Source organism: Camelus dromedarius, chromosome 9 (assembly GCF_036321535.1).
Source record: "Camelus dromedarius isolate mCamDro1 chromosome 9, mCamDro1.pat, whole genome shotgun sequence".
Lineage (NCBI taxonomy): Eukaryota > Metazoa > Chordata > Mammalia > Artiodactyla > Camelidae > Camelus > Camelus dromedarius.
Window position 1 is genome coordinate 7,562,352 of NC_087444.1, and position 8,708 is coordinate 7,571,059.

Consider the following 8,708-nt stretch of genomic DNA (forward strand, 5'->3'; position numbering starts at 1 on the left):
AACTGCACCCCCTTGCTGCAACAGAGGCTGGAGGACGTCGCCTCTAGCTGAGAGGCACCATTACCCGATAAAATTGTGTGTCTTCTCTAGCCAGATGGAAAAGGATGAGAATGATCCTAGGTGAGAACGATCAGTCTCTGTCCTACCAGTTTCAAGACTCTTTACAACACCGCCTGTAGCTCCTTATAGTCCGCAACTTCTCCATACAAGCCTATTGCTGCAACAGGCTTCACTTCTTCATTTCTGTGTGTGAGAGTGTGTGTGAGTGTGAGTGTGTGTGTGTGTGTGTGTGTGTGTGTGTGTAGTTTATTTTTAACTCTCTTGTTGGAAAGTCTTTGCCCCTCTTTGTCCTTCAGGACTAAATCTCAGTCTTGCCGTGTACAACTTCAGAGCCAGAAGATATCACTTAAGGTATAATTACTGTAATTATCTACATTTCACACATTGAAAAAAAAGGGAAACACAAGAGGAGTGATTTACTTGAAGTCCCACAACTGATAAGTGTCAGAAGGGCACTGAGGGCAGGAAATCACTGCCTTCTGTTCACTCCGGAATCCCTAATGTTCAGCACATTGCCCACCACATAGGTTAGACACTCCATAAACACTTGGAATGAATGAATGAATGAAATATTATGACACCAGAGTTCGTATCTTTTTCAAAAAGGCTAAACTCTCTTCCTTTTGAGAATATTTATAGATCTGTGCTCTCCATGGCCAATCTGTTCACTTAATTATACAGTTTGAACAATCAATCAGCTTAATTAACAAGGCACTGAGTGTTTACTACATACAAAATTGTGAGCCTCTCATCAGCAGTTCCTAACAAAGTAGGTGCTCAATAAATGCAAGACTAATTGAATGAGTACAGTGTATTCTACCTACTATGAGTGAAAAAAATATGAAAATAAATAAATAACAGAATTCATTATCTAAAGAAAAAAGCATGAGAAGACTTGGAAGAGAAATGGTTGTCTATCTGATTGTTCCCTGAAGTCCCACAGTTCTCAGAAATGCCTCCAAGGCTTTGAAGCCAAATGTATTTATATTTTTATCTTTTTTCTTATTTGAAGTATCTTTTTAAAATGTTGACATGGTGCAAGCCAGATTTCTTGGAACAAGCTGTCTCCTCACAATAGATATGATTTTGCAACAGTTGTTTGTTCAAATGTTCCCACCTCCACAGCACTCTCTGTAGAGGCGAGTGCCAATAAAGAATACTTACTTACTCTATTATTTAAAAAAAAAAAACCACAAACAAAACAGAAAGCACTCTTTATTGTTAGCGTTCAAGGTTATTTTTCAAATTCAAAATCAGACATTAGGGTCCATGGACTATCACAATTTATTTTTATCTAGCAGATCCACTGGTCTCTTATTCCCACCCAATCTGCCTCACAATTATTTTCAGGATTATGGACTTGTGAAAAGGTCTTTGGGGTCAGGCTGACAAGTATTCAAATTCCAGCTCTACCTACTGTGTGTCTGTTTTGCTTTCTGTAATAGGGAAAATAATTTAGAGATGTTACAGAGATTTTCTCATAAACTCCCTGCCCCAACACATGCGTAGCCTCTCCATTATCCATGTCCCCTAGTAGAGTAGTACCTTTGTTACCATTGATGGCACATCATTATCTCTCAGTCTATCATTTACACTAGGGTTCACTCTTAGTGTTGAACGTTCTATGGGTTTAGACAATGTATAATGACTGATATCCACCATTCTAACATCATACAGAAGAGGGTTCCATCTAGTCATCCTGCCCTCCCCCTATCAACTCCTGGAGACCATTCATTTTTTTGTTCATTTCATATTTTTATTGCAACATTATTGAGATATAATATTATATTAATTTTAGGTATACACTATAATGATTTGATATTTGTATATTTTGTGAAATGATCACCCACTGGTCTTTTAACTGTCTCCATAATTTCACCTTTTCCAGACTGTCATATAATTGGAATCATATCATATATAGCCTTTCAGGTTGGCTTCTTTCACTTAGTAAAATGCATTTAAATTTCCTCCATGTTTCTTCGTGCTTTTTCAACGCTGAATCATATTTTATTGTCTGGATATGTCACAGTTTATTTATCTGTTCACCCACTGAGGGATATCTTGATTGTTCCTGAGTTTGGGGCAGTTATGAACAAGCTGCTATAAGCATCCATGTGAAGGACAACAGTTTTCAAGTCCTTTGAATAAACACCAAGGCGTGCGGTTGCTGAATTACAAGGTAAGAGCATGTTTAGTGATGTAAGGAGCCGCCAAACTGTCTTTCAAACTGACTGTGCCATTTGCACCCTCACCATCATGTATGGGAATTCCTGCTGCCCCACATCACAGGCAGCATTCGGTGGTGCTGGTGCTCTGGATGTTGGTCATTCTAAGAGGTGTATGTGCTGTCTCTTTGCTGTTTTAATTTGCATTTCACAGGTAACAGGACATGATGTGGGCATATATTTATGTTTGTTTATCACCCATATGTTTTCTTTGATGAGGTACCTGTTAAGATCTTCGGCCTATTTTCCAATCAGGTTGTTTGTTTTCTTATTGCCAAGTTTGAAGGGGTTCTGGTACAATTTGGATAAGGGCCCTTTAGCAGATGAGTCTTTTTAAAACATATTCTCCCAGCTCATGGCTGGTTTTTTCATTCTGATACTTCGAACATCCCTACCATGTCTGGTTTTGATGCTTGGTCTGTCTCTTCAAATTGTGCTTTTTTTCCCTGCCTTTTGATATGCCTGATAATTCTTCTTGACAGCTGGACATTGATTTTGACAATCAGATGGATGATATGCATACAATTTCTAATAAATAGCATGAATATAAATTAGCAAAAACTTAGGGCTTGCTTGTTAAGAAGCTTACATTTTAACTTCCTCATTATAAACAGCTGATGCTATAAACCCAATGAGCTGTAACATAATCAAGTAAATGGTTTCAGTGAATGATTCAAGAATTATCTATGGACTAACCAGGCATTTTCCAGACCTGAATGTGTCCACCTGTAATTCAGCTGACTGCCACCAGGAGACAGTAGTGCCATTTGTGTTATGTATTAAAATATCTCAATATAGTAATTGAAATTATGATGAATAAGCTACTTGATATTTATTAAAATAATAATAAATATGCTGCTCGAATATTAAATATGTACATTACTATAATAACAAAGTGGCATTTAAAAATATAAGATCCAGCCAGAAAGCAATATTGATTTGAGCTAACCTTAGTCACTATATACAGCAACCGCTGGGGGAGAAGATAGTGTAGGTTCCATCTGCATTTGGAAGGAGTTGCTTTCTGTAACCCTGAAGCCACTGCTGCCACCTTAACGTGGAACTAGAGCGGTTCCTTCCTCTCCTCCCTTCAAACCAGGGGACTGGGGGCTGCACGGGCTGCGTCACAAGCATTGTCGTTGCGGTTGCTGTTGTAAGCTGTGCTCAGCGCTGTGCTCAGTGCTGTGACAAACCAGAAATGTGGTATCAGACATTCTCTGTGCCCATGCAGAGCTCCATCCAGTACCAGCTCAGTAGGTGCCTACCAGCTGCAGTCCTCAGAATAACCTCCCAAAGTAGACACTGTTATTCTTCCCACTTTACAGATGAGCAAACTGATGAACTGTAAGATTGAGAACTTGCCCAAGATCATGAATCAGGACTCAAACACAGGCTCTTTAGGGGCAAAGCTCGCCCCGCAACCGACTGCTGTACCTAATGCATTCCCTATTAGTTTTATTATTATTGGTTTATTATTAACTTTAAAAAGGTACTCTGTCTAAAAACAGTAAGATAGATAATGCTATTATGGAAAATTTTCAGCCTCCAGTTCAAGTCCTAAAAATTGAACTGTACTCAGTTTACATAGGATTCTGAAAATATTATGACCTCAGAGTCATTTGAAGGTCTTTAGCTTTAGTTTCTCAAATTAAAAAAAAAAGTTACATAGGGTCTCTTCTAAACTAGGCTGTACAGAAAAAAAAAAAAAGTGAGTAAGAGTGGATCATTGCCCTCAAGGAATTTCTTATTTTTCCTTCACTTATGAAAGAATCTTGTTAAATGACCTTTTCTTCGTTAGTTCTAAATGAGTTATTTTGTGTATTTGATAAGGAGATAGATTTTTACTTCCTGACTAGGTTTTCAATCTTTGTTTTTAGCCTTGACTATGCATATTTCAAATCAAGGGAGAAAACTATTGAGAAAAATACATGCTGCATAGCTCTCTCCTAAGGTCAAAGTGTTCTTTCCCAATTCACTTTCCAATCCATACATGCTACTGAAGCAAACATATTTTTAAAGGAAACCCTTATTCCCCTGTCTCTCTAATGAATCCTTCCTCCACCAGGCTTTTTCTTCTCTTTGCATTTTTAGTCAGTTTCCATTGATCAAATGCCTTGAACCTTTCAGTTTTAAAATTTTAGTCCATGTCCAAAACACACATAATATTACTGATAAAATTTTGTTTGAAAGGAGCCATTTTTTTTTCATTAATTCACAACATAAAGAAAATGGCATTTAGAGCAGGACTTTAAGAAATACAAGACCCAGCCATGCATCTGAGGGAAAGCACTGTAAATAACTTCATACAAAACAGCTGTTGTTTCATAAGGGGAAACTGTAATGTGGTCTACATCTTAATGATTATATATTTTAATAAGTACCTCAGTTGATAAGGATTCACACTAGCATTTGGAAACCATTGTATTGGAAATTATTCACCAGGAGGACTGTGTGTTTCCATTGGATTTCTAGTGCCTACTCCAGTGCCTGGTGTTGGAGAAACTCAAAATCACTCATGTGAATTTATTAAATTCTCCCTACAACTTAATAACTGTTATTATTTCAATTTGACAAATGGGAGACAAAAACTCTAAGTAAAGTCAGAAGATGAGGTCAAGCTCACTAACTAGCTAACTGACAAACCAGATTTTTAAATCCAGGTTCTGGGATTGCAGCTATGTCCATGAAGGTACACCACAAAAATGTTGACTTTTTTCTTCCTTTTTGGTGAATATCCGACTCAAAAACGTACAACCATTCAGGCTGGAGAAGACATCCAGATTCGGAGAGAGGTGGGGCAAGGGATTTAACCCACCAAAATCTCATCAAGGAAATTTAGCTTGGAAAGTTCCTTATCAATAGGAGAAACAAAAGTATTGATTCTTTCAATAATGGACTTTTGAACAGAGGCCTTGTTCTAATATCAGTTCAGTTTATTACTTACTATTTTTTCTTGTTTTTTTTAAAAAACACCACAGTTTATTTAGAATCCCTTGGAAGTAGTAGTCGTAGGGAGAGAAAAAAAAATAAGAGACTCTTCCAAAATCCATGACTATCCAGGTCAGGATTCCTATCTCTAAAGTGAGCTTTTAAACAATTTCTAACTTTTTCGTTAATCTGCAGACACCAGGAGCACGGCAGGAGCCTACGCATTCATGGTGTCTCAGAACCGAAATATTCCCAGTGAGTAACCATCACCTTTCAGCTCTGTTATCCCTGCTCTTCCGGTTTCACACATGCCTTCCAAGACCCCGGAGCATCGTCACTGAGTAGTGTCATTACCAAGTCAGAGAAATTCAGTTCTTGTGGTCTAGACTGTTGGACATAGATAAATACTGGGCATTTGGGTTTGTGTGTGTCTGTGCGTTGCCTTTAAGAGAAAACATATACCTGTTAGTATGTTAGTCGAAGCTTCCAAGCAGTGGCTGCATGAATATTTCATGTTTCCTCCTGGCTGTTGCTTCTGTAACCTGTTTCTAAAGTGATAGAGAGAGAGAGAGAGAGAGAAGACTACAAGAGAGGTCAGTTTCCATAGGAACGAATGTAACTATAGAAAAACCCTATTAAAGCTGGAGTATTGCCTGCAGGGAAACTGAACGCACACCGCACACGACACATTTACCTAATGCAATTGCATTTTCAAAAGTCGTATCTAAACACCTTCCATAGGTGATGGGCTGCCATACAAACATGAACTATCTGGCCTTTGAAAGTACAAGCATTTTAAATCAAAACATTAACTACATTTTAAAATTTGGGTTGGCACTATTTGAATATGGGGTGGTGGGGGGAGCCAGCTAAAGTGTAACTATTCTTGGAGATACAAAACAGTTACTTTTTCTTAACTGTTAACTTTGTAGTACATCTAACTGTAAAACACACTAGGTACTTGTGAGAGAGGCTGCAGCATCAAAAAATAACAATAAAGTAATAACTTGTGAAATTTTTCTAAATTTACAAGCTAAATTGATATGGAAGAATTCAATTTAAAAGAAAAATTGGTAACTTACAAATAACTTCTCATAATCAATATAAGAAAGCAAGGTTGATCTGTATTTTAAGGGCTTAGAGGAAAAATTCAGTTTTAGAAAAATCTATAATTCTCATGTAAACTCTAAAATTTCTGCTTAGAGCTTTTGAAGAGGAGTTTTAAGTATGAAAACTGTGACAACAGTTAAGTCTGGAAACCTCAGAATTATTCTTCTTTCCTCTCTCTCCCTTCCCAACTCATCATAAAAACTCTGGGTTCTGTCAATTCTCATCCTTAACCCATGACCTCACTCTTTATCCCAACGGCTGTAAGTTTCTACCCTACAAGCTTCCAGTGCTCCAGGCAGAACCGCAATTTCCTCTTGCACTTACTTGCCCGCACTCCCCGTCCTAATGGGCAGGTTTCTCACTTGTTTGCCAGAAGGACTCGATTAAATTGTTTTGCAATATAATGTAAATGAGCGATGGAGAGGTCAGTGTGTTACACTTCCCAGGGTGATCTGCATTTACAGGGGAGATTTACAATCCAAAAAACAATTAATTTGTCAATTCAAATCCTCTGGAAATGGGAGAAGCAATTTTTTATTTAAGTAAGTAAACAGATGAATATTCATAGGAAGAATAAATCTATGATAGAATTTCAGCAGTAACACAGCTGTAGACCGCAATGGTCTCTTATTTGCATACTTTTGGCAACTAGCTCCTTCATGGCGTATCTTCTCTGCAATAAACTTTTGGAAACTTAGAAACAACCTAATTTGTTCTTCACCACCTCTCTCACAATGCTGTGTTTGCAGCACCAGGTACCTTTAAAAAGGAGACAAGGTGAAGCTGAAAACAAAAGGCTATTTAAGAATCAGCAAAAGCCACCAAATACTCTTTCACTGTCCCTTCCTCACCTTTGCAGAAGACTAAAAATTTGTCCTTGAGATGATGAGACAGAGGCCTATTTGAGAGGTTAAGAAGTCTGTCCCTTGGAAGCACACACCTCAGATGGGAGCAGGAATTCATATTAAAAGCTCAAAGTTAAAAAAAAAAAAACCCTCAAAGTTAAGTGAAAGTCCATCAGTCATATACTGAATTTTGAAAAGCCAACTCCTTCCCTCACTGGGATCTCAGAACGACCTCAGGTAGACTAATAATCTCCAGGTCAGATATTGAAAAATTCATTTTGAGGAATTTGGCACAAGAGAAAAGAACCAAAGGTGCTGATATCAGCCCTGCCAGATGAACCAGGTCAGAGATCAATGAATCAAGAAGACATAACAGCAAAAGTTAACGGAACTAAAGAAAGAAATGAACAAACCCACATTCATAGGTGATGATTTTAATTATCTTTGTCTCTGTAATTGATAGAACAGGCAAAAAATAACAATAAGAACACTGAAGATTTGAATAACACTATCAAACCTTGACCTGTTTCTTATGCATTACAGAGAACTGCAGGATATACATTTCTTAAGCGTACTATGAAACGCTAAGACAGACCATATGCTGGGCCATAAAACAAGTCGCAACAAGTTTAAAGACACTGAAATCATACGTTTTCATACCACAACTACATTTAATTAAAAAATCAAAAAGATACCTAGAAAATCTTCAAATATTTGGAAGTTAATTCACTTACTTCTAAACAACTGATGGAACAAAGAATAAATCACAAGGGAAATCAGAAAATGTTTCTTATTAATTGGTAATAAAAACACAACATACCAAAACTAACAGGATGTGACTGAAGTGGTGCTGATGCAGTATTTAGAAAGAAATGTACAGTTTAAAATGTTCATATATAAAAAGAAGAAAGCTGCAAAGCCAATTATCTAAACCAGGGCACTGTGCTAGAGACCAGAATACAGTGGTGACTTAACTGCAGTCCCTGTCCTGATGTGAACACAGCCTGTGCAATATATTAGCATGAATAATCAATCGCCACCAGGGGTATTCATTAAAATGTAGAACCATTAATATGTAGACCGAACTGTAGATTTTTCTTACAAAGCAATCGTTGTTGTGGTGTGCCCTTCACAGAGAGGAGCCCCATGTTGGTAACAAACACCAGCAGAAGTCTTCAATTTCATCACAAGTTAGGAGGGTGTTAATTAGAATCGATGAGCATTCACTACACACCCACCAGAATAGCTAGATGAAAAGGACAGACGGAATGCCAAGTGTTGCAAGGACATGAAACGACCAGAACTCTCACCTCCTGTTGGTGGGAGTTTAAGCTGGTTTAAGCACTTTGAAGAGCTGTTTGGCAGTAATGGCTGCAGCTGGATACATGCACAGTGCATGACTCAGCAGTTCACTTCCCTAGTGAACACCTGCAAAAACGCTCACATATGTTGACCAGAAACCATGTATGTATAATCATATCAGGAGTGGCACTATTTGTAAAAGCCAAAACAAAACCCACCTAAATGTCTGTCAGCAGTA